Genomic DNA, 27523 nt, shown 5'->3' on the forward strand with positions numbered 1-27523 from the left:
AAAATTTTCATGAAATTCCAGAAAACTGAAAAAGAAACATTCCATCAGCTGTCAGGAAAGAAAAAAAAAAAAAAAAAAAAAACAGTCTATATACAAAGAATCAGCAATCAGAACCCTTCCAGTTTATCTACTGTGACAATGAAGCAATGCCATTAAAAGGTAAAGAAAAATAATTTCCAACTAGAGTGCAATACCCAGGTAAAGCAGATCAAAAGTGAGGTCAGAACAAAGGCAAGTACACGGAGCACTCAGAAAGTCGCATCCCAAGCACATGTTTTAAGATGCTCCTAGAGGATGTCCTTCTTTGGGCGGCATACAAGGAGCAGGGATCTAGGGCAGACAGGTCAAGACCCCAACATGAGTGCCACATGAAGAAGCCAAGCAGACTGGACTGCATAACTCATATGCTGAAGACAGTCATTACTAACAGCCCCACTGCCTTAAACACTCCCTTGTGTTGTACTTTTAAATATTTTAAATATATAACATTTTCAAACATGCAAATATGGACCTCCATAACCCTTACCCAGATTCAACAACTGTCAAGAACTTGGCATATTTACTTACCTTTTCCCCCTATTTTTCTGTTTAAATGTTTTAAAACAAATTCCACTTCCATACTATTTCATCTTTATATACTTCAGAACCCCTCTCTATATTATCCATCTTATAATACTACTATCACACCTAAAAGTAGTGACAGTAGTTTCTTTAATCACTTCATATTCAGTCCGTAATAAAATCTTCACGAAATCTAAAACACGCCTTTTTACAATTAGACTGTTATGGGCTAAGTTGTGTTTCCCCCTAAATTCCTATACTGAAGCCCTAACCAATTCCTAATAACCCAGAATATGACACTGGTGTCTTAAAGATGAGATTAGGATGCACACAACACAGACATCACGGGTATGCATGCACAAAGGGACAACCGGGCAAGGGGACAGCAAAAGGGCAGCCAACTGCGAGCTCAGAAGAGAGGCCTCAGAGGAAAGCAAAATGTTGGCATGTAGATTTGGGAAGTCCTGCCTCCCGAACCCTGAGAAAAACTATGTTGAAGCTGCTCAGGAATTTTGTTATGGCAGACCTAGCAAACTAATAAAACACAGATTATCCAAATCAAAACAAGGTTCAGATAGTACATTTGGTTATAACCCCCCCCCCTTAAAACTGGGTCTATGTTGCTCAGACTGGCCTTGAACTCCTTCCTAGGCTAAAGCCATCCTCTTATCCCAGGCTTTTGAGTAGCTGGAACTACAAGAGTGCATCACCATGCCCAGTTCTGATTATAATTCTTAAGTTGCTCTATTATTTTTTTCATGCCATTGACTTGTTGCAGAAGCGAAGTCAGTGTCCAACAGAATGTTCCACATTCTGAACTTACCTGTTTGCTTCCTTGGTATATAATTCAACTTGCTGTTCCTTCCCCCATCTTTCCAATACATCAAAGTTAACTCTCAAGGTTTGATTGTATTTAGGGGTCAATTTCTAGTTAGAACATTCCATAGGTGGTAATGTGTACTCTCTTTTTAAACTGACAAAGAATACACAGGTACTTGGTCCAGAGGCTGCTCTGAATATCTCTTGACCACATATGACTCGCTTCTTCTTGCCGCCTGTCTGGATTGGCTGATACATTCACTTTACCCTATCAGAGTTTTGCTTTGACCTTCTTCCTGAGCACTGGAGGTGGGCCACTCTCTGTGACCACATTCCAACCAGAGGTCGAGCTGAAGCCCTATCAGATATCCCAAGTGTGGTAAGCCTTATATTTCCTTGGATTTGCTCACAATCTGCCCACTCACATCCTCTTTGGGGTCTTTTGTAACTCCCAGGAAGCAAAAGTCAGAGAAGGCCCATAGTTTACATCTAAGAGTGGCAAGGTTGCCCTTTCCTTACAAAGCTTGCTAGGTTTGTACTTGCTTCTGTTGTTAAAAAATTAAACAACATTTGTTTTAGTAATATAAACATGGGTAGCTAAATCACAAAGAAAATAAGGAAATGATCAACACAAAGGTCAAAATAATCATTGCCCCTAGTGAGGAGGGTATACGAGCTGCTTCTAGGTATTCATAATGTTCAGTTTAATAAACTGGATAGTAGATACATAATTTTCATTTTGATCTTCCTTAAACTGTAAATGTATATTTTAAACACTCTTGGGTATGTATTGTATGTTTCAGGTTAATTATTTTTGTGTCAGTAGTCTGCAGTGGCTAGGACACAGGATTTGAAGAAAGAGTAAGAGCAGAAAAGATTAGAAATGGAGTTTACTCTGAAGGCAAATGGGCACCATCAGGGAACATTTATACCCAAGATCAAATGGCTTCTTCACAATCTATCCATCAGGAATGACAGGAAAAAATCCTTTTTTCTACTAAGTTAACTAGTTATGAAATAGCTGACAAATTAAGCCTCTCACTTGGAAACATAATAATATAGTTTAGATGTATTTTTCCAGGGAGGGGAATTCCAGCCTGCCCTAGGGAACATATTTGCCTCAAATTCACAAATGACACAAAGCTGGGAGGGATGCAGAACAAATGTTTTAGATGACAGAATCGGGATATATCTTGGTGAGTTAGAATGACAGGTCAAAGCTAGCCCAATTTGTAAGAACATCTCCCATTTGTTGAGACCATATGATATGCCAAGAGCTTTACATAATTTATCTCATCTAATCCTCACAATCACACTGTGAAGCTGAGACCCAGGAACATCACTTGCCCAAGGTCATAAAGTTAATAGCAGAATCATGACTGAACCTAGGTTTTCAGACTCAAGTTTCAATCTCAAGAAAGATTCCTTCAGCAGCCAGAAATTAACATTTAAAACTGAGCCTTCTTTAATTCAGTTTGCCATCCTCAGAATTGCCCTCAAACCCAACCCTCTTGGGTAGATGAGGGTATCAGCACCTCTGAAGAATGACCAGATCAGGATGATTTCATTAATATGACACTTGGGAACCCTATGACAGCTGCCAGGGAGCCTCCATCTGCCCTTGAGAGCAAGCTGTAACAGGATTTTCTCTGCTACCCATCCCCAGCTTAGCTATATCTGCCTCCTCATCTGTATTTAAGATTTTACATATCTCATGCTCTGTACTTTATAAACAGGGGTCCCTCATTGCAAAAATTGCTGAGCAAAAAACCCTCAGTCAGGCTGTTCCCCACCTTCAGTTTTCTCTCGTCCCAGATTTGATGGGTGTGTGTAGCTGGGAGAACAGCATAAACAGCTCTCATGCACAGTCATATCCAATGGAGCAATCTCGAAAGACAGCCAGAGAATTTTAATGAAAACCAGAAAACCCCTGGCTGCTAAGTCCAACTGTGATCCAGTCCTGCCAGCCCCTCCCTCTGCAGCTCAGAATCCCTGAGCCAGCTTCCTCCCAAAGAGCAGGGAAGAAAATCCATTTTGCATTCAGTAACGCCTTTCATAGAAGCCACTTTCCAGGGTTATTTAGGTTAAAGCAAGCTACATGTTAACTGCAACAAGACCAAGAGGCCCTGAGAAGCACAGGGTGTGGCTGCAGCAGATCTGCACCAGCAGATTATAAAACAGTCATTTAAAAAAAAGGGGATGGGGGGAGGGGTTCCTTCCTTCTGCCAAAGCTGTCTGCCCACAGCTGCATACAAGGCTAGTGGGGAATCTTAACAAGTTTAAAGGGGCCGTATTTCAAATATCTGAGAACCAAAGGGAAAGAAATGAGTATTTTGAGCACTTACTATGTATCAGGTGCTCTGGTCTCATCTCACCTTCACTGAGAGTGGAATTCTAAACTGTGTGTGACAGATAAGAACCCTAGCTCAGAAAGGTTAGAAAACCTGTCCAAGACACACAGCTGGTAAGTGAGGAAACAAGACTCAAAGTTCAGTATGGGTAAGGCTTATCAAAAATACCAAACTCGAAATTCTGATTTGCCTTGCCCAATAAAAAGAATGATCCTTTACTGAAGACTGGCTGTGCCCAGCACTAAGATTTTTACATGCATTTTATCATTTAATCTTCAGTAATCAGATAAGATAAGAGTCATTATTATTCAGATTTTATAATACACAAACTAAGCCTTACATGTTAAGCTTAGCCATGGACACAGCATCACCAGATTTGAACCCCCTGGTTATTTGATTCTAGAGCCTCTACCTTAAAACATCAAACAGCCTACAGTGGGAAACCATTTAAGCCATCCCTCCAAGCAAGCCAGGTCACCTTGAGATTTCTGCTTTCCCTCTTAGCAGGAAATCCATGTTCCAGGCTTTCAATTCCTCCTAGCGCTCCTTGGTGGAGGCAAAGAATCTCTAGGACAACTGATAGCTATGTGTGTAAAGGAGAAGGTTACTACCATGATGCTGGCTCCCCTGAGCAGAGGCAAAGACAGCTCCTTTGCAGGCTCTACTCATAGGTCCTACAACCTCCAAGCAGCCCCCACCCCAACAGCTCACAGGCCATTTTGTATTCTTAACAGGAGACCGCATGCCGCTGGAGCAACTGTGATTTCCCAAGGGAAATGACTGTCTAGACAGAGCATCCCAATCCATCTTGAGAAGAAATGGGCCATACAGTGTCAGGTTTGATCACTTAAATTTTGGAGTGTGTGTTTAGCACCCCAGTGAAGGCTCTGGGCTTAGTGCCTCTGGGTTATCCAACTGAGCACCACAAAGCTCATAGGGTATCATGTGCATACCCTAGTTTAGAACTGTCTTTCCAGTCAGGCAAGTGTGACCTGAAGGGCATCTAACACTCAGGCTTATGGCCATACACACACAGGCATACCAAACAGTTCCATTAATCAAGATGAAACTTGACAAACCGCTTCTACGCATGTTCAGAATTAAACACTAGGCTTTAAGGTGGACTCAGCACCTAATATGTGCCAGATACTGTAGCATTCACAGCTGATGTCTTAATCGACCTTCACAACATTCTGTGAGGTAAATAAGATAGATATTAGGCAAATGAGGAACTGAAATCCAGAAAGGTAATGTAATTTGCTTGAAGTCACACAGAAAGTGGCAAAGCTCAAATTCAAATGTTTTTATTATGACTCCACATACTTGCATTCAGTTAATAATGAGTCCATTCATTTATTCCTCAGATGTTTATTGAGCACTCTCTATGAAACAGCTACTGTGCCAATCATAGAGAATGTAACTGTTCACATGACATAGTTCCAGTTACTAAAAATCTTGTTTTCTTACGAGGAGCAATGACCATGCAGATTGGAAAGAGCTATAGAATGTTGAGACTGGGGCCTAAGACGACTGATAAGGACAGGTCTTTCTGAAGAAGTGGGATCTGAGCTGAGACCTGAGAGAGGAGAATGAGTCAGCCATTTGTAAGCCAGGAAAAGAAAAGTATATAGAAGGTACTAGAAGTGCAAGGGCCGGCTACAGGAAAAGGTCTGGCACGTCCCAGAAGCATAAAGGAGACTACTTGCCAAGGTTGAGTGATCAACAGGGAAGATGGAATGGTTCAGATGAGGCAGGGCCTTGACCATGGAAAAGAGTTTAGATTTTGCTCTAAGGGCAATAAGAAATCAAAGGAGAGTTTTAAGCAGGACATGGTGGAGCACGCCTGTGGTCCCAGCTACTCCAGAGACTGAAGCAAGAGCATTGCTTGAGCCCAGGAATTTGAGACTAGCCTGGACAACATAGCAAGACCGACCCCATCTCAAAAACAAAACAAAGGGCTGGCATTGTAGCTCAGTGGTAGAGGGCTTGCCTAGCATGTGTTTGATTCTCGGTACAGCATATATATACAAACAAACATACATACATACATACATACATAAATAATAAAGGTCCATGGACAACTAAAAAATACTTCAAAAAAATTTTTTAATCAGAAAAGCAACATGATATGACTTGTGCTTTAAAGGGCTAAAATTGGTTGCTATGTGAAGGAGGTATTATAGGGAGGAGGCAAGAGTTGGAATCAGGGAGAGAAGATGGTGGCTTGGACCAGGGCAATGGTAGTAGAGATGGACTTTATATTTGGGGATAGTACTGAAAAAGGCTTGCTGCTGGATTGTATATGTATGGTGAAGGGAACAAACTCCTAGGTTTCTAACTGAGCCAACTGGGCCAATGGTAGTACCATTTATTAAGAGAGAGAAGTTATGAATTTAAAGGCATGAAGCTGCTTAGCATAATGAAAAGAATGTGGTTGGGGGTTAAAATAGAGAATAAATTGCAAGGATCTGAAAGTTGCCTCGGGAAACAGGTTCTACTTACTTCATTTGGCTATCATTGACAAATGGTGACTGACATGCAAAAGGCAGACAGAGGAAAGGAACTCAGGTTGATGTGGGAAGTATCATCTTATGGTCAGAGCTATGCAGAGGAAGGAGTGAGCTGCCTTGGGAGTTGGGTGGAGGGAGATGAGGACTTAACCTTTATTGGGAGTATTAAGGAACAAAGCAGATGACTCCTTGGCTAGTTGATTAAAGTTCAGCAACTGGGTGGGCAGACACTGCCTAAAATCCTCTAAACCCTGAAATTCTGTAGTTTTACAGTAAAATTAATCTTGTCTTTTGGACTGGAGTTTCTCTAACAGCACAGAACTTCTTTGGTATCTCTTACCTCTCAGAAGGCAAATGAAAACAAGTTTGGCTAATCTCAGGCACTGTAAAGTGACTCCTAGTTCACTTCTAAGTGTCATGCAAGATGCTCAAAGGCTTTACGGTGTAGGGGAAAGGCACAGTTATGGAATTGGACATTACATATCTATAATTTGTTAGCTCCGTATCCTCTGGCAAGTTATTTAAATCCTCTGAGTCTCAGTTTCTCTTTCAAATAAAGGGAAAAATCACGCCTCATTCAGGATGTTTGCTGTGAGGCCCAAACAGCAATGTCTAATGCACTATGGTGGTCATCATCATCATCATCATCATCATCATAGCTAACATCTATTACTATAGACACATAACTATATGATAGGCATATATCACAGGCATATTTGTCATCAAATCCTTAAATAACCCACAAAGTTATAATCACTATTATTATACCTGTTTTAAAAATTACAGAACTGATTTCCAGAGGCTACACAATAAGTCATATAACTAGCAATTATCAAAACTAGGAAAAAATAAATAAACCTCAATAAAGGTTAAAAGAAAAAGGGAAAACCATATTTAGGTAATTTGAACAAAAGTAAGTTACTATTGAATTTAACAAACAATTCAATTCACTGACTAGATACTTGATAAATATTTATGGAGCATATGAATGAATAATAAAATGAATGATTCTAACAAACAGTTGTTGAGTTTCTACCAAGCACAGTATCAAGAAACTGGTGTTACAGATAATTTACCTCAGTTTGAGAGTTGCCATTAAAACCAAATCTTCAAAAGGCAGATACATGCCAACATAAAAACGTCCTAAGAAATGCCAGTCTCATACGCAGCCCAGAAGAAGTCAGAATTACTACTGTTCTTTCTCAGGGAAGTCTTTCTATTAGAAGACCATTCCAAGCAGTAGGTGGGAAACCAAGAGCACACAGTAAATGGAAGCCAAGGGAACAGATATTTCAAAGATCTTTGAGAAATCTTTGGACTTAAATGTCTCCCTACAGTTCCATGTGTCGAGGTTTAGTGTTATTGGGAAATAGTAGCCCTTTAAGAGGCAGGGCCTAGGGAAAGGTGTTGAGGTCACCGGGGCATACCTTTGAGGGATATTGTAGGCCCCAGGTCCCACTCTTCTCTTTTTTGCTCTGTGGCCATGAAGTGATGAGTTCTGCTCCCACACATACTCCCTCCATGATGCGCTGCTTCGCCACAGACCCAAAAGCAATGAGGCCAATCAATCATGGACAGAATGTCCAAAAGAGTGAACCAAAATAAACCTTCTGTCTTTTTTGTTTGTTTGTTTTCTTTGAGGTGCTGGGGATTAGAACCCAGAGCCTTGTGCGTGTGAGGCAAGCACTCTACCAACTGAGCTATATCCCCAGCCCAAACCTTCTGTCTTTACAAGCTGATTTTGTTAAGTGATAAAGTATTCTGTTACAGTGGTAAAAAGCTGAACAACATAGTAAGATATCCAAAGGGAATGGAAATCTAAGAGGACAAAGGCTGAAAAATACGAGTCTTAGTAATTAGGAGTTTGCTAATGACTATCACTAGAATTGGGAAGGAAAGAAACCAAGTTTCAAGGGGCAATTAGATGAATGGATTAAAGAGGAAAATGAGGCCATCTTTTAAGTTTAGTAATAAAAGGAAGAAGAGGGAAAAAACAGTAGTCTGATGAGAAGCAAAAGGACAGGATAAATGTATAAGGTAAGGAGCAGGAGCCAAAAGAAATGGAAAAGCTTAAGATAGAAGATAGTAGAGAAGATACCAGAAAGAAATAGGAAACCAGACTCCAGAAAGGCAGAAGGACACAAGACAGAATGCATAAGGAAGGTAGAGGTCACCTTCTGCTCTGAGACAGCAATAAAAAAGGCAAGATTCTGATACATGGACATTGTAAAAAGTCAGTCTGAACCAAGCTTGGTAAATACAAAGAGCGATCAAGTTGGATAACACCATTTTTAGCTTAAAATGATACTGCTACTCTTGAATCATTCATAAATTGACACTGAAAAGGACAACAGTTATTTGAATTTAAGTTCTGTACAGTTCAAAACCAGGCTTACTGAGATGTTAGGTATATTCAGTTTCTTAATCTGTTGCTGGTTATATTGATAATGTTATTTGAAAAGTTCATCCAGCTATATACATGATATGTGCAGTTTTCTGTATTACATGATATTTCAATAAAAAAGTATTTAAAAATCAATCACTAACTTAGAACTACCATTTTTTGACTATTTTAGTATTTAAAAGAATAACTCAAGAAAACTATACTCTTTCAGACAGGCAACATTCTTTACCATTCTTGCAGATTCCCCATAATACTAAACTAGATAGACTAGATATGCAGCAGGTATCTAATGAATATATATTCATGTGATTATAAAAATATTAACATCAAATGTCCAGACTTAACTCTATCTCCAGGAAATAGTACCTTTGTGATTGTGAAATCTGGCAGGCCTCACTTCAGTCAAATGAGTACACTTAGCATCACCAGTAATCTAGATTAGCTACTCTTATATGCTCCTTCTTGTGATGCAATGGGAAATATACATTTTTGCCCAAAAAGTTCAACCTATATATAATCATGGAGACATAAATTCAGATTTGAAATTAAGAAAAATTAAGACAATGGGCCTATAATTTTTAAAATATCATAAAACACACACATGCGCACGCACATGCGCACACACACACACACACACACACACAACCTCTTTATAGACACTTATAGATTTAAAGAGACTAAAGAAAAAAATTAAAGATAGATAATAACTAGATTTAATGTATAATCCTTAATTGCATCCTGGGAGTAAAACAAACCAACAGTTATATTATTAACATTATTATTTAGAGAATAGGGATGTGACAGATCATTTGCAAAAATGGCTTCAGTTACTCATGCTCTGGTATCCATGCCCCTGAGTAATACGAATTTTTAGATCCTCCCATCAAGAGGAACTTGTGACTTGCTTTGGCCAGAAGACTACAACATAAGTGATGCTGTGCCAGTTCCAGTCTAGACCTCAAAAGGCTTTGCACACTTCTGCTCACTCTCTCTTGGAACCTGCATGCAAGCCATGGGAACAAGTCTGGTCCAGCCTGCTAGAGATTCCAGACCTCTGGAGCAGATGTGAGACCTCTAAGCAAACTTAAGCCATCTGAACTGAGGCCAACAGACACCAGCCAACCCCTATTTGATCCAGCAGCTGACTGTAGATGTATGAGGAACTCTAGTCAATCAGTTGATCCTGAGCCACCTTAAAAGAATCACCCAAATGACCCATTGAACTATGAGCATTAAAAAGTGGAGGCTGTTTTAAGCTACTAAGTTTGGGTATGGTTTTTTACACAGTAAAAGTTAGACAATCAAGGTAAAATTTGAAATACAGACTGTGTATTTGACAATATCATGGAATCAATGTTAAATTCCTAGAGCATGATGATGGTATTGTGGTGATGTAGAAGAAAAAAAAAGATAGAATACCATGATATGTCCCCCTCCAAAATGTAAATATGCATTTATTTATCTTTCTCTAAAGATAAAGCAAATGTGGTGAAATGCTGACAATCAGTAAATCTAAGTGAAGGGTTTTGAATGTCCTTTGTACTCATCTGTTGGAAATTTTTCAAAATAAAAAGTTAGGTACAGAATATTTTACCTGATAACAGGAAGTTACCAGGTCGTAAACAAAGCCTTCTCATCCTTTCCTGCCAGCCCCCACCTTCTTACTGGAGGCAATGGACTATTGCTACTGAAGGGGAAGGGGAGCAAATAAAAACTGCAGTAAACCAGGGGTATACCCAGATAGAGTTATGAGAAAAACCCATTAATAATTAAGGAGTTTTTAAAGGTAGGTATTAATAGCAAGCAATCGCTAAGTGAGGTTTTTCTTCCTGACATAATCAGAAAAAAAAAAATTGTGTAAAGTTGAATGAGACATGAAAAGAAAAAAGCTTTGCCAAGAAACACGGGTCAGTCTTTGAACTATTCTGTTAGAAAACAAATATTCATATGTTTCTCTATTTAAGGGAGTTCTCAATGGCCTGCAAATAAGAAGAGTATCTTGTATTACACTATTCCCTCTGAAAATCCCTAAAGAATCTTACCAATGGAAACTAAATCTGTTTTTTTTACAGTCTAATGAAAGCCTCCTTCATTTAATTTGGATTTTCCCCCAAGTGATATACAGCAATTATCAATGCTGTGTATTGACTTATATGAACAAACCCAGGGACCTAGGTTCAAAGGATACAACTTTCTGAACTAAAATTCAAGCATCTTGGCTTTATTATATGCCATATAGAGAAACTCTGCTTACTATGAATGGCAAACAAAGCCCATACCATTCTTTACAAAAAATAGTAATATAGGTACAGATTCTTTTCTTAAAAAACAATCTCTAAAAATCTTTATCAAAGTGTTTTACTTCAAAAATCTCCAGTGGAGCAATCCTATGCATTACCATTGTCAAGTGAGAAAATCATTAAGCTTACAAAAGAAAGGGAAGAAAATATGGCAAGATACTATACATTTAATGAGTTGCTTGTTCTCATTTGTCAGAACTAAAACATGAATGCAGCAGGATATTGTTTTAGGCATTATTTGGCTTGAAGCTAAATCCATGCCTGATTTCTCTTATAGAGTTCCTCAATTCTCTGCCCCACAAACCCCAGGATGCATCAGAATATAGTTTGAAACCAAAATCTTAAAGTGGCTATGCAAAAGGAAGAAGGTATCCCACACAGAGAGAAACTTCCAGTTGCCTACACCAACTTCAACAAATTCAGACAAACCAACTAGGCTGTCATGTTTTCAAGAAAACTTTGACGTTCAAAGAGAATTCTACTGTCCGTATTAAGTCTCAAAGTATTGATGGATGTGGTAAAAAATAAAAACATCTGCAGAGCAGACAGCTTTCCTGGCCCACATCTGCACATTAGCCTCTCTGTCTTATAAAAGGACTAGACATCAGTGAACTTGAATATGGGTCTGGCTCAGCCACTGAGTTCCCAGGCACTGGGCATCAGGAATGTCAACTGTTTAGAGAAGTATACACTTATTCTTTCATTTTTTTCATTTACAAACATTTATGGGCAAATTTTACAATGCTAGGCCCAGAGCGAGGAAACACAGGTGAAGGGGACATGTCCTTAGCCCACAAGCCGCTCACAAACAAATGAAAAAGCACAGTCCAAGCACTCAGCCAAGTTGGAATAAAGGGTTACAAGCAGGTACATGGTTAAGCACTTGAGCCTGGGCCTGAATCCTGACTCTACCACTAACTGCCTGAATGACATTGGGCAAATTTTACTTAATCTCTCCAAGCTTAGTTTCCCTGGCTATAAAATGAAGATACATGGAATTATCGCCAGACTTAAATAATGTTACTATATATATATCATACTAAACTTTGGATAAATATTGGCTGTGATTATTTATCTTTATTATTATCTGAATTGTTATACTATGTACCTTTTTTGGGGGGGTGGATACCAGGCATTGAACTCGGGGGCATTCAATCACTGAGTCACATCCCCACCCCTATTTTGTATTTTATTTAGAGACAGTCTCACTGAGTTGCTTAGTGCCTTACCATTGCTGAAGCTGGCTTTGAACTCCCCATCCTCCTGCCTCAGGCTCCTGAGCTGCTAGGATTACAGGTGTGCACCACCACACCCAGCTACTACTATGTACCTTTTTAAAATCTAGAATCAACCCCAAGATTCTATGAATTGGTTGCATAACCCAGAGTAAATAACTTAACATCTCTAGGTCTCATACTTTTTATCTATTTAATCGCAAGTTATAGCTTAATGATCCTAAAATTCTCTCAAGCACTACAATACTAAAAGGCTCAATTTTGTCTGGTTTCATATGTGTCTCAATGTCACTGCTCAGATAAACCTATGCTGCAAAGCTATTGCTAAATAAACCATCTTTCTCTGGTGGCTGCCTGAATCTTTTCTCATTTTGGTTCCTTTAACCTTATTACCTACCCCTGTATATATGGGATGTATGTAAGCCATTAGTACCCAAGGAAAGAAATAAGCAACTTCAGGTGAAGCTGGGCACCTTTTCCTCTACTTTAGGTTGGGTAGTGGCTTCCAAAACATAAGTGAGAGAGATGCAATGAATGGATGGATTCCTTCATGCGCACACTAGAAGGGTCCACATCCTGAGGCAGCAGTGCTTTCCTGTGCTTTTACCTATGTACTACTGGTCTCTACAAGCCACCTTCCACATTGCCATCTTATCTGCCTGCACCAAAGCTGAATGAGAACTGGACCCTGTTGTACTGAATTTTGCATCCTCAGTCCTAAATATAGTACCTGGAATGAGGTAGATACCAATAATGTAACAATTAACTAAGATTCATATTCCTGGGGACCAAAACTATACATTTGCAAAATGCCTATGTATTTTGAGCTATGGGTCTGACTTCAAGATCCTTTACTAAGGGTCATCAATCCAGCTGTGTCAAGGACTGACTATATGACCTAGGGGGAGGGGGTCATCCCCCCAACCCGCAGCCTTCAGTTTTCTCATTGGTAAAATGAGGGGAATCTAATAAACCAGGGGTTGGCAAACTATGGCTCATGGTCAAATTCAGTCAATGCCTCCACCCCTGCTTACATTTGTAAATGATTGTAAAGACAAAACATAGTACCTATCAGAGACCATATGTAGCCTCCAAAGCCTACTATATTTACTTTCTGGCCTTTTACAGAAAAGTTTTACGAACTCTGGCTTTGATTATCTCTATGGTCCCTTCAAACCCTAACATTTTAGCATTCTAATTCTGCTGGGTTTCCCTGAATCACAATCTGATTCTACCTCTCCACACACAGTATTTCCAAGTTGAAAATAATACCCCAGACACACCAGGAGCTCAGCTGCTATTTGTTTAATTGAATAAATGGATTCTGCATCAGCAACCCTAAGAACTAAATCCCGCACCAAGAAAGAAAGTTGAGTCAATGGTTATCAAATGCTCACCTAATAAATGCCCTCAGGATGGATGCCCCAGTGATGGTATATTGGGCCTCTGGATGACATGACCTGGAGTTTAGATAACCAAAATCAGGACACACCTCGTTTCACCAAATAAAAAATCTCTGTAGCCTTCCCCTGAACAACCCTCTTTGGCAAATTATAAAGCTATCTAGTAGAAGCTATCAGAAACAGATCATCAGAACAGATAATCTTAAAAGTCATGGACATGAGAAAGAAATCCTATCCACAATAAAGCACATAGGATAATTTAGCTCATAACATTGTTTCTCTTTCTCTCTGTTGTTAAGAATATATAACACCAAAACAAGAAATCCAAACATTTATGTCAGGGCAATAAGCCAAGCAAAGTCTAGAATATATGATCCTATTAACACTAATGGAAGTGAGAGCAAGGTAAAAGAGAAAATAAAGCTCCCTGCCTTGACTCACACTAAACATACTTTTCCAAAATAAATAGCCAGCGATTATTCTTTTAATGTTCCTCCTCAGTACACTGATAAATCATTGCTGAGTACAAATCTTTTGCTGATTTCAAAGGATGCTTTTCTCTCCTTTTCCTTTGCTCCTCCTCTTTCTATATGCTCACAAGGAGTCCTGAAGAGGGCTGAGGGTGCTTTCCCCATGCTTCCATCAAGCTTCACCTTGTACAACTGCAGTGACCTCCAACCACATACTACACTCAGGCTGTTACCTAGAAATCACAAAGTTGATCTACAGATTCTACCCTTTCTCCTTTTCCCTAAAGAAGCTCCTTGGAGCTCTCTTTCTCAGGGTACCAGAGAAAAACCTGCCTCTTTCCATAAGGACCCTATGCCCAATGATAAGGTAGATACACATGCCTTACCCATATCCCAACTGACACCATTGCCAAGTACCCTGCTCTGGACAAACTGGCTTGGAAAGTTTAAAAAAAAAAAAAATCTCAATATCTCAGAGTTCACTTCCAGGCTCTTCAATAAACCAGAAGAGAGGAGGATAGTTTAATTTTGGATCTTTTCCCTGTCTCATTAAGTAAGCTTTTTCTCATTGCCAGAATAGACAGACAGATATTGGCTCTCTCCACTGGCCTTTCTATGAACCTCAAACAAATCTCTTTGCTTCCCAGAGTCTTGTTGTTTACTTTGAGTTTAACCAATAAAAATGGGTTCAACCTCAGTTGGTATCCTTGCTAAGAGATGAGAATTTCACACTGACTGAGCTCTGGGACCCTCTGAGGCAAGGTCCTGCCATACTGTTCTCTGATCCCAGGCCCAAACAGCCTCACCCACATTTTCTCCAGATTCCATTCCTGTAATGTCTGCTGCTGGGACCCAGCATGATCCTGAGTCACCACATGGCCTTTCTTGGCTGCCCCTGCCCTTTTGCCTGTTGGAGCACGTGACCCAGCATACCCACTGGGCCTGAAAATCAATAGCATGGTTAAAAAGAATCCTTTTCAAGATAGGTATATTTAAGATACAGAATGCTTCCACAATAAAATAAATCTGATTATCTCCTCATTTTGTTTCTATAAAAGTCATCTGACTACTCATTAATGTTTGCACTAAGAAAGGAGACCCACGTGTACCTTTTGAAGGCAAAATTTAATAGGAAGTTTGAGGTGATTCAAATAAACTCTGGAAAACACAGTGGCCTACCTGATTGTTATCAGGTATCTTTCAAAATAATTACACATTGATATTCAAAACATGACTCTGTTGCTGTAGTAGGGTACAACATCTTAACTGAAAGCATGCACACTCATTCTCACCCTTCAAGGTAGAAGTGACCATTCCCCTATTTTAGGAGCCTATGGTGACTTGTAGACTTTGACAAGACGACCTGTAACTCTTCATTTACTCACTTGTTTGTATGATTATCTCCCCACACCCCAATCCCCTTACTATTCCATGCTGAAAGTCCCTTGAGCCAAGAATCCCATCATATTCTTTTTTGAACCCTCAATGTCCAGCACACTGTCTGTCACACAGTTGGCACTTCATAATATAAGCAAGAGAGAAGAAAAGAAAGGATAGTGAGTGCCGTGGTTTGAATATTCTGTCTCCCCAAAGGTCTGTGTGTTGGAAGCTCAGTCCTGGGTGATGGCCTTGGGAAATGGTTTGGATCTTTAAGAGGTGGGGCCTAGTGGGAGGACCTAGGAGGGTGCTGTCCCACGAAGGGATCCCTGGTCTCCCAGAGTGAGTTCTCATGAGAGTGAGTTGCCTTCTGACTCCACAAGCACTCCCACCATTGCCATCAGCCACAGGGCCCTCACCAGAGCCTGAGTCATGCTGTTTGGACTTTTAGCCTCCAAGACTGTGAGCTACATAAACTTCTTTTTCTTCATAATAAGCTGCTTCATTAAGTGTTCATTAATGAAAATCAGACTAACACAGGCCATAAAGGGGACAGACAGTAAGAGCTAAGAAGCAGAACCTGAATCTTTCTTAGTCATTGTTCCCTGGCCTATGAGTGGTTTTTTTAATTAATGAACGAACTGAAGAAACAAATTGAGCAGTAGTACCAAAGCATGAAAGTTGAGATCTTTGTTGTGGAGTAATAAATGTCATCTTTCATCAGTTCTAAAAACAATTTTTTCCTTTTATTTTGGCAGCTTGGAAATTAGGATGTATTTTACAATGGATGGCACCTTAGCATCGTGTTATAGTTTATATGGAACCTGAGTTTCTCTTTGTCAGTGGTGCGTCAAACAGTAGCACATGTTAAAAAAATGGTATCACAAATGCAATGAAATACAATCATTTGCTGTGCCTATGGCAAGGAACATTGGAAAGATCACTGTAAAACTGCAAAATTTTCCCTAAGAGGAAAAGGGAAGGCGACCTGTTTAAAGAGTGGCAAAAAGGGATGACTGTATCTCACAATGCCTCTCGTTTGCCTATAAGCAGTCCAAGAGGGGCTCTCAGGGATACATCTATGCTAAATCACTCAGCTCTTCTGGTCTCTAGTGATTGGCTCACACTGGTCACATGACCTGAACGGAGCCAAACATTATTCTTTGCGATTCTCTACTTAGGTCAGTTCTTCTCCGGTGTTAACAAGAGTGAGATTTAGAATTCAGGAGTAAATTGGCAGCCATGATCCCTGCCATGGTAGCAGAGAAGCAATGACAAGAGACAGACTCTTGACAGTTTTCTGAGATCCTCTGTAGTTCAACCTGGTTTGATACTCACCAAACCTTTTCTTTTAATTTCTGTGCAAACAGGCCATATTTTTCAGCATCCTTTACTATTAGGTGGGGCCACACACTGATTATAGTGGATGGAATGAGGACAGAAGTGAGATAAGCCACTTCCAGACCTGGCCCATGGAAACCTCCTACATGAGATCCTCCAATCTCCTCCAATTGCAGATTAAGAGAAGAAAACTCAGAATGGAGGAAGAGCTACAAGATAGAAGGTTCCTGAAACATTAAAAGCAGCCTAATCAGGAAGAGCCATGTTTATTAAAAAAAATAAACTTCATCTGTATTAAGTCTGTTTAGGCAGTTTTCTACTCTAATACCTCCTGGTTTCAGCTGATTCATCCCATAGTTACATAAAATATCTCAACATCCATCCCACAAATTCCCTCTTTATCAGTGAGGATTGGGATTCCTTACATTTATAAGTTTTAACTAATATTCAGGAAGAATGAACAGCAATCATTTGAAGCAAAAAAAGTTGGAAGTTTGTAACAAGTATTTAAGGAAGACCTAAAAATATCTCAGAACACGGTAACAATTTCAACAAACTGATGACAATACACAAAAACCCTTTTCAGTTTCCAAGGGCTTCTAGCTTTGAGCTCATAATACTATGGTAAGGTACTCTCTTCCCCATTCTCTGCATTCCCAGAAACCTGCAGGAAGTCCTAACAGCCCTGCTTTACTTACTAAGATGCCCTCAGGAGTTCTCAGTCATTCAGAATTCCAGCAAGCAAGATCCTCACCTATCATAAACAGCCAGCTGTCCCATAAATAGCTGTCCCAGAATTTATTGGGAAATGGATCCACATACAGCTCCAAGAATTCAAATCATTACTCTGGGGTAAATATAAATAGTTCTGGGAGTGAGTGTACAAGCTCGAACAGAGTTTTCAAAGATGAATATTCAAGAATCATCAAAGCTTCTTAGTAGCATTTACAAGGTTATAAATGAGAAGATTACAGAAATAAACAGGAGAATGATGCTATGAAAGTCTCCTTGGGCAATGATCAGATTTGGCAGGAACAGGGGCCAGTCATGACAGAGTGTGTGTCCTGCACAGTATCCAGAGAGATTTCTCATGGAGCCAATTTGGTCTATCACAACAAACACTGACATTTGTGACACATTCTACAGGCTTGTTATAAAGCCCTTTTACACTACATATTCAATATTTGACTCTCAGAATAAGAGAAGGAAGCTGGGATCATCATCAGTTCTTCATTTATAGCTGGGAAAACAGGCTCAGGCAACTCAATGCTCATAGCTCCAGAATGTGTGACTTAAGCCAAGACTCAAGCTCCCAACTCCTGAACTCAGACCCTCTGTCCATTTCACTGTGGCTCAAACTCTGGAGCACCAGGAGAGAGAAACAACCTGAATAGAGGAGACTTTTCCTCATTTTTGCAATTCATCAACCTATGTTAGAGGTTGGTTTTTCATGTTTCATGCATGATATGTGGGAACTCCCTAGAGAGTTTAAAGGCCTGGGACAGATGCATGGTCTAACTCCAAAGTCAGCCAGAAAAACATGCCCACCAGGGACCTTGAGAGGGAAGGAAAGACCCTGAGGCAGATGATTAGAAGTGCTCAGACCCCCATGTGGTCCTGTGAGAATTTTGTAGGTGAAGGCCTCTGAGAACCACATGACAATGTTTCTCAGGACCCCAAAGATAGAATCTGGAGAAATAAGTTGAAACTATCCTTTGTTGGGGAGGAAGATGGGATCGAACACATACACCTAGCTGGCCTTGATCAGCATTCTCTCAGATACTAATAAGTCACTTCTAAGAGACAAATTACCAAGACCAAATACTCATATACTACCTGGGGAAGAAAAGGGGGCGGGGGCAGTTAATGCTTTAGTAAGAGACATTTATCCCTGACACTTGGTGCTGTACTACCTCAGAAGGATGACCCAGGAAGTTGGAGGAGCTATCTTTCCTCTAGTGTGTTAGAAAAATTTGAAGAACTGTCCTTCATGACCAGTGTGTAACTGACCAGTGTGACCCTTCTGCGTGGACCAGGGATGGGGGGACCTCATGCTTTGGCACAGTTCCTCCAGAAATACAAATGTATAGGATCCTGGAAAAGCATGGGGTAAAGGAAGAGGCAAAGGCTTGACTTTGACACACCTGATTTTGAACCCTCATGCAGTTTGCTAGCTGTGACCTTAAGCAAGACCCAATATCTTTGAGCTCAGTTCCTGTATCTGAAAAGCAAGAATAAGAACACCTACCTTACAGAATTATGGAAAAGATCAAATAATAGCACAGTGCCTGACTTACTAGTTACTCAATTCCTTAGTATTTGAATTCTAATACTCAGTAATTCTAATTCCTAGTAATTCACTAGTCCTTAGTAATTTGAGAAAATCATACATCTCACCCAGAATCTTGCCCATTTCACTCCCTTCTTTAAAGCATAATCATCTGTGACTTTAGTTGTAAACATCTTAAATAACTCTTGGTCCTTGGGTCTCTTACTAGTATGCTCCAGGCTTTCTAAATCCCCTTAAAAATAATGTAACCAACGGGTCTCTTTTAACTTTATAATCCTTCTCCAGTCTGAAAGGAAATCCCAGGCTGGGGTTGTAGCTCAGTTGGCAGAGTACTTGCCTAGCACGTGTGAGGCACTGGGTTCAATTCTCAGCACCACATAAAAAAATAAATAAAAATATTGTGTCCACCTACAACTAAAAATATTTTGAAAACCTCATATTCAGTACATAACTGCACTTAACTGTCAAATTCAATTATATTTTTCACAAAAATGAAAAGGAGTTCTGAGTTCAAAAAAATTTTACTAAACTCAATTATGTAGTATGTTCATGATCATAGGAACAACAGGAAGGATGAGGTTCTTGTGGTCTTCTATATTATCTTCTGGGTTTTAGGATCATTTCCTTATAACATCCTCTTATCAAAGACATGGTAAGGTGCCCCTTTTCTATGCTCCAGTGTCCTCTGTACATACCATTACCAGTGTTATGACCGTAATGTTTCTGCTTCCCTCACTAGCCTATAACCTCTGTTCAGGCAAGAAGAGTACCCCACCAAAACTCAACTGCCAGTACCCACCAGCAGAATATGTGGTATATAGTAGACACTAAATTAGTGCTTGATGAATGAATGGAATTTTTAGATCTGGGAGAAACTTAGCAATAATCTGGTTTAATACAAATCTTCATTCACAGATGAGGACACTGAGCCCCAGGGATGTCAGATAACTCAGCCAAAGGACCCTCAAAAGCAGCAAGATGACAAGGGGTGGCAGTCATCTGCCAATTGGACTTTGAGTTCAAAAGCAGACGTCACTCCACACTCACCCACAAAGGGAGGCAGTGTAGCTAAGTGGACATAGCATGGGCTTCAGGCCAAGTCTTGCTTTTCGGCCACCTACCAGTCATGTGATTTGGGGCAGGTTTCATCTGAGTCACAACTGCCACATCTGTTAATTGAGCTATTAATAACTCCAGAGTTGTTGGGGGTATTAAATCTGCTGACATACATAAAGTGCCTAGCATAGCACCTGGAAGAATGTGTTAAATAAATGTTTACTGAATGAATCATGAGTGAGTCCCTGTCCGGAGTACTACAATTTCATGAACTTGGTTTAGACTTTGCTCTTAAGACTGCTGACGTATGAGTTACCTATGATTATAGAGCCATGCCCTTGGAGAGGCATTCCTTGTGAAGGTTGGATCTCAAAGTTGCTCTACAACTTTGCTCTCTATTCCCTTCACCTGACTTGACCTTCCTACCTTCCTCCTTGCCACACAAATCTTACCGTCTTTTATTTCCTGGCCATAGTTACCCTATCTAGGAAGTCATCTCTAATCCCTATGACACTGGTCCTTCCTTGCCTCACTGATCACATTCCAACACATAGTAAAGGGTGCTATGGTTTGAATGTCTCTGTCCCCCTCCAAAATTCATATTGAAACTTAATACTCAATCCTACAACAGTAAGAGGTGAGATCTTTAGTAGGTGATTATGCTATGAGGCTTCTGCTCTCATGAATGAATTGGTGCCTTATAAAAGGCACTTGAGGGAGCAAGTTCGCCCTTCCAGCATGGGAGGACACAGCAGCAAGGCACTATCTTGGAGGCAGAGAGCAGACCTCACCAGACGCAAAACCTGCTGGTGCCTTGATTTTGGCCTTCGCATCATTCAGAACTGTAAGAAATAAATTTGCATTATTTATAAATTACCAAGACTCAGGTATTTTGTTATGGTAGCACAAATGGACTAAGACAGGGGGTATATCTGTTTGGCTTTTTATATTTGTGCAACTAATCTCCAGGATATTTTCATTTTGCAAAAATAAAACTCTAAACAACATGTATCCCATTTGTTTACAATAAAAAAAGACAGTTAAAAATAAATAAATAAATAAAACTCTATACTCATTAAAAACTTCCCATTTCTTTCTCATCACGAGCCCTATTCTACTTTGTTTCTATGAGTCTGAATACTTGAGATACCTCATATAAGTGAAATCACACAGTATTTGTCCATTTGTGATTGACCTATTTCATTTGGCATAATGCCCTCCAAGTTCATCCATGTTAGAACATGTGACAGTATTTCTCTCCTTTTTAAGGCTGAATGATATTCTATTGTATGTATATATCACATGCTGTTTATTCACACATCAATCAGTGGACACTTGAGTTGCTTCTATCTTTAGCTATGGTGGGATAATGTTGCTATGAGCATGGGGGTATGGGGTGTATCTATTTTACCTCTAATTGAGTATGAGCTCCTTAATGATAAAAACTAAGTCTCAGTCATCTCTACAGTATCAAGGTGCCGGACATGTACTGGGAACTCAGTGAATACCTTTCAGGTAAATGAGATTGGGCTCAGTTCCAAAGGTAAAGTGAAAAAATAATCATCTTCCACACAAAATTTCAAAATGCATAGCAGAAAACAGTCCGGCAAGACAGTCTTGCTTTCTGGTCCTGGATCTGCCTCCTAATAATCAAATGATCTAAGACATGTTACTTTAGCTGTCAGAGATTCCATTTCCTCATGTGGTTTCTGTCACAATTAAATGATATAATTTATGTGAAGCAGTCAGTACACTGCTTGGTACATCATAAAACTGTTTAAAATATTTGCAGGATTATTATCATAAAGTTATAATATAAAAATGACTTATTATACAGTCATTTCACTTACTGGCCATAACTTCAAAAGCAAAAAGTATACAGAATCCTAAAACCAAACAAATTTATAATAGTCAAAACAGAAGGATAGTCCTTCAGTAATAACAGTAAATCCAGATGGGTGTCACTGAATTTGGAATCTTAAGTTACAGCTGCAGCTCCAGGAGCTGGAAATTTTTGTTACTTCAAAGAGACAAGGTAAAATGTCACACTAAGGATCATCTCACCAAAGTAGCCTGTCCAAGATCTGATAAATGATTTAAATCAAGATTGAGGTTATTCTTTTTTGCACTTGGATTAAATCTATTTAGAATTTAATCATTCACAGATTGAGGCTTTCAGCAGAAAGATGAAAAATAAATAGATCTTTATTACTATTTCAGACAGAAGTATTTCTTTCAGCCTCTCTCAAAAGAAATTGAGCTCTCTATCCCCTTCACAGTTCCTCTAGGACATGAATTCCTTTTGAGGTTACTACATGAATTTTCCAGACTAGTAACATTTCTTTTCCAAAATTGCTCTTAGAAAGCAAAATTCTTGAGTATTGAAAGGAAAAGCTTATTCAAGTTCCCTTTGTCTGCCAAAACAATTAAAATTTGGCACAGCTAATTAAAATGCCTAGGGCAAAATCAGAAATGTGTGTGGGGATGGGAGACAGGGAGAGGAAGAACAGGAGAAAGTACGAAGCAGTTACCCAAATGCTAGAACTGACCCATATATGGCCCACATGGAAAGTGACCATAACCCCTAGCTTTCCAAGTACTATCACAACTTCATGTAAATTTCACACTATTCTGAGATGATTTCTTAAATGGATAAGTAACTGATTTGATGCATGTGCTTTTGTAAGACTTTGCAACTGAATGAATTTACAAGTAAGGGCGAAAACTCTTTGTCAGACCTTGAGTCCTAGTTATGGATTCAGAATAGTATTGCCATCACAGTGGGTCAACTTTATTTTGCCTCTCACATAATAACTAAGCATTATTGCCAGCCTCGCCCATCCTGGGATGCCCACCTGTACTTCAAGGAAACTGGTACCATGCTGAAACCTGAGCCTCATTTAATCCTCACAACCACCCTATTCCCTAAGTATTGGCATCTCCCCTTCCTCTATTTTTATCTTTTTGTTTTTAATTAATTTCAGACATGAAAAAAGTTGCAAGAAATTTACTAAGGATTTATATATACCCTTCACCCATATTACTCAAATGTTAAAATTTCAGATTTCTCTTACAGTCTCTCTCTGTGTACATAGATATTGCTTACCCCTAACTAAATACTTAGTATTTCCTAAAACACAAGGACATTCCCTTATATTTTCACAGCACAACTATCAGAATCAGGAAATTAATATTTATCGTAAATTATTCTCTAATTTCAATCCTTATTCAAATCTTACCAACTGAGCAAACAGTATTCTTTGTGTCCAAAGAACTATAAGTTTTCTCTTGTCCAAGAATCAATCCAGGGGCTGGGGCATGGCTCAGTGGCAGAGTACTTGCCTAGCATGTGTGAGGCCCTGGGTCTGATACTCAGCACTGCATATAAATAAATAAAACAAAAGATCCTTTGACAACTAAAACAAAATATTTTAAAAAAAGAATCAATCCAGGACCATGTGTTATATCTAAGTCTTTAACTGTCTTTTAGTCTCCTTTAATCCAGAAGCAGTCTTTCATATGACCTTGACACTTAAAAAATAACAGAAAAAAACTTTGTAGACGGTTTCTCAATTTGAGTTTGTGAGGTATTTCCTGTGATGAGATTCAGGTTATACATTTTTGGCATACAAACTAATGTGTTCTTCTCAGATGTTCATTTGCCCATTATTGATATTAACCTGGATCACTTAGTGAAAGTGTTTCTTCCTGCTTCTCCCCTATAAAGTTATTACTTTCCCTTTGTAACTAATAAGCATCTTATGAGGTGATACTGTAAGACTAGACATCCCCTCTTATAGATAAGGAATTGAATCCTTGAGAAATTGTGACTTGTTCAATGTCACACAGCTTGAATATGCCAGAACACAAATTCAAATTCCAGTTTATGGGCTCTCATACTCGGGCCTCTCAAAGCATCCCTCTACCTTCTAGAGCAGCCACCATTGGCTGAAGCAGACTTGTCTAATGTCCTCACCATGCTTCATGAAGAGACCAACATAAAGACATCATGGTCCACAGAATTCTGGTCCTAAGAACAAATGTGGGGCTGCTGCAGACACTACTGCCCCGGCCCAGAGGTCCTCTCTAGGGGCACAGCTGCTCCTGACACCACTGCCACAGGTACCTAGAGGTCTTTTCTCTGGGCATGACTGCAATCTGCACTGCTGCCACCAACACCACTGCCCCCAATGCCACTGGTACCCCCTCCCAGATCTTCTGGGTGTCACTGCAGCTACAGCCGAAGCCACCACCACTGCTGGGTCAGACCCCCCACTTGCTCTCAATGCCACCAGACCACTGTAGCTCCCGCTGACTGCAATGTGGCCAAACTTGGATATCTGAAGGCCAGATTGGTGGGATAGTGAGTGGGTTTGCCAGGGCCGGTCTGGGCCAGGCACTCCCATGAGAAGCCAGAGACAGGACTGAGAAATTTTTGAACATGGACAGAGACAGTTCAGTTTTCCATCAAGATTTATTTTATTTTTTTCTTCTCTAACATCTCTACCACCATATTTGGAGTAAGATATTTTTCATGCATCAGTTTGTTGAGGACAGTGATACATGCATGGTGTTTTGCAGTTCTGTTGTATATTCTTATATTTTTCATTTTTTTCTCTTTATATGTATTCTTCCTCTCACTTGCTGTTTTCCTGCATTTCCTTTCTATCTTTTCTCCATATAACAGCCAGTCTGTTGGTTCCTCCTCCACTCTTCCCGTGGATTTTTACTTTGAGTTTCTCTTTTTCTTCCTCATGAACAGCATGTCCTACACTATTTCTGTTCTCTCTTTGTCCACCATTTGAAATTATAAGCCCTTTTGGCAAATTTTCTGTTTATATTGTAGACTGTGATTGAACTCTTCATTTCTGTTTATAGCAAGAAAGCAGTGGACACCTTGGTGGGAGCTATTAGATTTAAGGCTGTGTATTGTTTACACTGGGTGCTGTTGATATTGGTATCCCTTTTAAAGTGGGGTACTAGAAAGCTTCAGGGACAGTAGAGATCTACAGGGTAGAATCTGTACTGCCTCAGATCTATACACCTAGATGGGAAAACACACAAGCAACATGAAAAAAACAAGGGAACAAACCAAAATGCCCCCATAAGAGAATCCACTAACAACACAACAAAAGAAATGTCTGAGAAGGAGTTTAGAATGTACATAGTTAAAGTGATCTGCAAAGTAAAGGATGGTAAAAGGAGTGAAATCAAAGACAAAATACAGGAAGTGAAAGATCACTTCAATAATGAGTTAGAGATTCTGAAAACAAAACAAAGCAGAAATCCTCAAAATGAAGGAATCAATAAACCAAATTAAAAATTCAATGGAATGCATCACCAACAGACTAGATCATTTGGAAGACAGAACCTCAGGCAATGAAGACAAAATATTTAATATTGAAAATAAAGTTGACCATGCAGAGAAGATAATAAGAATCCATGAACGAAACTTCCAAGAATTATGGGATAACATGAAAAGCCCAAATTTAAGAGTTATAGGGATAGATGAAGGAACAGAGACACAAACCAAAAGAATGCACAATCTTTTCAATGACATAATATCAGAAAATTTCCCAAACCAAAAGAATGAAATGGAAAATCAAATACAAGAAGCTTACAAGACACCAAATGTACAAAATTACAGCAGACCCACACCAAGATACATTATAATAAGAATGACATAATAATAAATAGATAAATACATAATAAAAATAGAATCTTAAAGGCTGTGAGAGGAAAAAAGCAAATTATGTATAGGGGAACACCAATTCAGATCTCAACTGATTTCTCAACATAGATCCTCAAAGCTAGGAGGTCATCGAACAACATAATTCAAACTCTGAAAGAAAATGGATGCCAACCAAGAATTTTATATCCATCAAAATTATTTCAGATTTGAAGATGAAACAAAAACTTCCATGATAAACAAAAGTTAAAAGAATTCACAAATAGAAAGCTGCACTATAGATCATTCTCAACAAAATACTCCATGAGAATGAAGTGAAAATGAAAAAAAAAAAAGAGTGAAAATCAGCAAAGGGAGGAATTACACTAAAGGAATAGAAACTCAAAGGTGAAACTAAATCAAATTAAAACCCATAAATAAGCCAAAATGACAGGGAATACAAATCATATCTCAAAAATAACCTTGAATGTTAATGGCCTAAACTCATCAATCAAAAGACATAGACTGGCAGATTGGATTAAAACACAAGACCTAACAATATGCTGTCTCCAAGAGATTCACCTTATGGGCAAAGACATCCACACAATGAAGGTGAAAGGATGGGAAAAAATATATCACTCATATGGATTGCATAAACAAGCAGGGGTTTCCATCCTCATTTCAGATAAGTGGACTTCAAGCCAAAGTTAATCAAAAGGGAGAAAGAAGGACATTTCATACTACTTAAGGGAATTATACATCAGCAAGACAAAACAATTATAAATATCTATGCCCCAAAGAATGGAGCATCTATGTACATCAAACAAACCCTTCTCAATTTCAAGAATCAAATAGACCACAACACAATAATACTGGGTGACTTTGACACTCCCCTCTCACTACTGGACAGATCTTCCAAACAAAAACTAAAGAAATTATAGAACTAAATAATACAACCAATAATTTAGACTTAACAGACATATATAGAATATTTCCTCCACCAATGAGCGAATACACCTTTTTCTCAGAGCACATGAATCCTTCTCTAAAATAGACCATATCTTATGCCACAAAGCAACTCTTAGTAAATACAAAAAAAATGGAGATATTACCCTGCATTCTATCAGATCATAAGACTGAAATTACAAATCAACGATAAAATAAAAAATAGAAACTAATATATAGAGATTAATACATAATTGAATGATGAATGGATAGAAGAAATCAAGGATAAAATTTAAAAATACTTAGAGGTAAATGAGAATACCTATACAACAAACCAAAATCTCTGGGACACTATGAAGGCAGTATTAAGAGGAAAGTTCACTGTATTGAGCTCATTTATTAAAAGATAAAAAGTCAACAAATAAATGACCTAACATTACATCTCAAAGACCTAGAAAAAGAAGAACAAATCAATACCAAAAACAGTAGAAGACTAGAAATAATTAAAATCAGAGCTGAAATCAATGAAACTGAAACAAAAGAAACTGAAAAAATTGATAAAACAAGAAGTTGGTTCTTTGAAATAAATAAATAAAATTGATAAACCCCTAGCCACGCTAAAGAAGAGAGAAAGAGAGAAAACCCAAATTACTAAAATACATGATGAAAAAGGAAATATCATAAAGGACACAACGAAAATACAGATGATAATTAGAAACTTTTTTGAAAATTTATACTCCAGTAAAATAGAAAATATTAAAGACATTGACAAATTTCTAGAGACATATGACCT

At 38.9% G+C, this 27523-nt stretch overlaps 1 protein-coding gene across 2 annotated transcripts in view; it reads right to left on the bottom strand.

Annotated features, from left to right (window-relative positions):
• Positions 1-27523, bottom strand: part of Rab30 (RAB30, member RAS oncogene family) — a 79951-nt gene that overhangs the window by 38103 nt on the left and 14325 nt on the right. The window contains exon 1 of one of the 2 annotated variants that reach the window (XM_047516438.1): positions 13578-13640. The exons of the other annotated variant lie outside the window; for it this stretch is intronic. The gene's annotated coding sequence lies outside the window, so the exon portion shown is untranslated. Of the gene's footprint in view, positions 1-13577; positions 13641-27523 lie in introns of those variants that run through there. 2 annotated transcript variants of the gene reach the window in all.

Source organism: Sciurus carolinensis, chromosome 11 (assembly GCF_902686445.1).
Source record: "Sciurus carolinensis chromosome 11, mSciCar1.2, whole genome shotgun sequence".
Taxonomy (NCBI): Eukaryota; Metazoa; Chordata; class Mammalia; order Rodentia; family Sciuridae; genus Sciurus; species Sciurus carolinensis.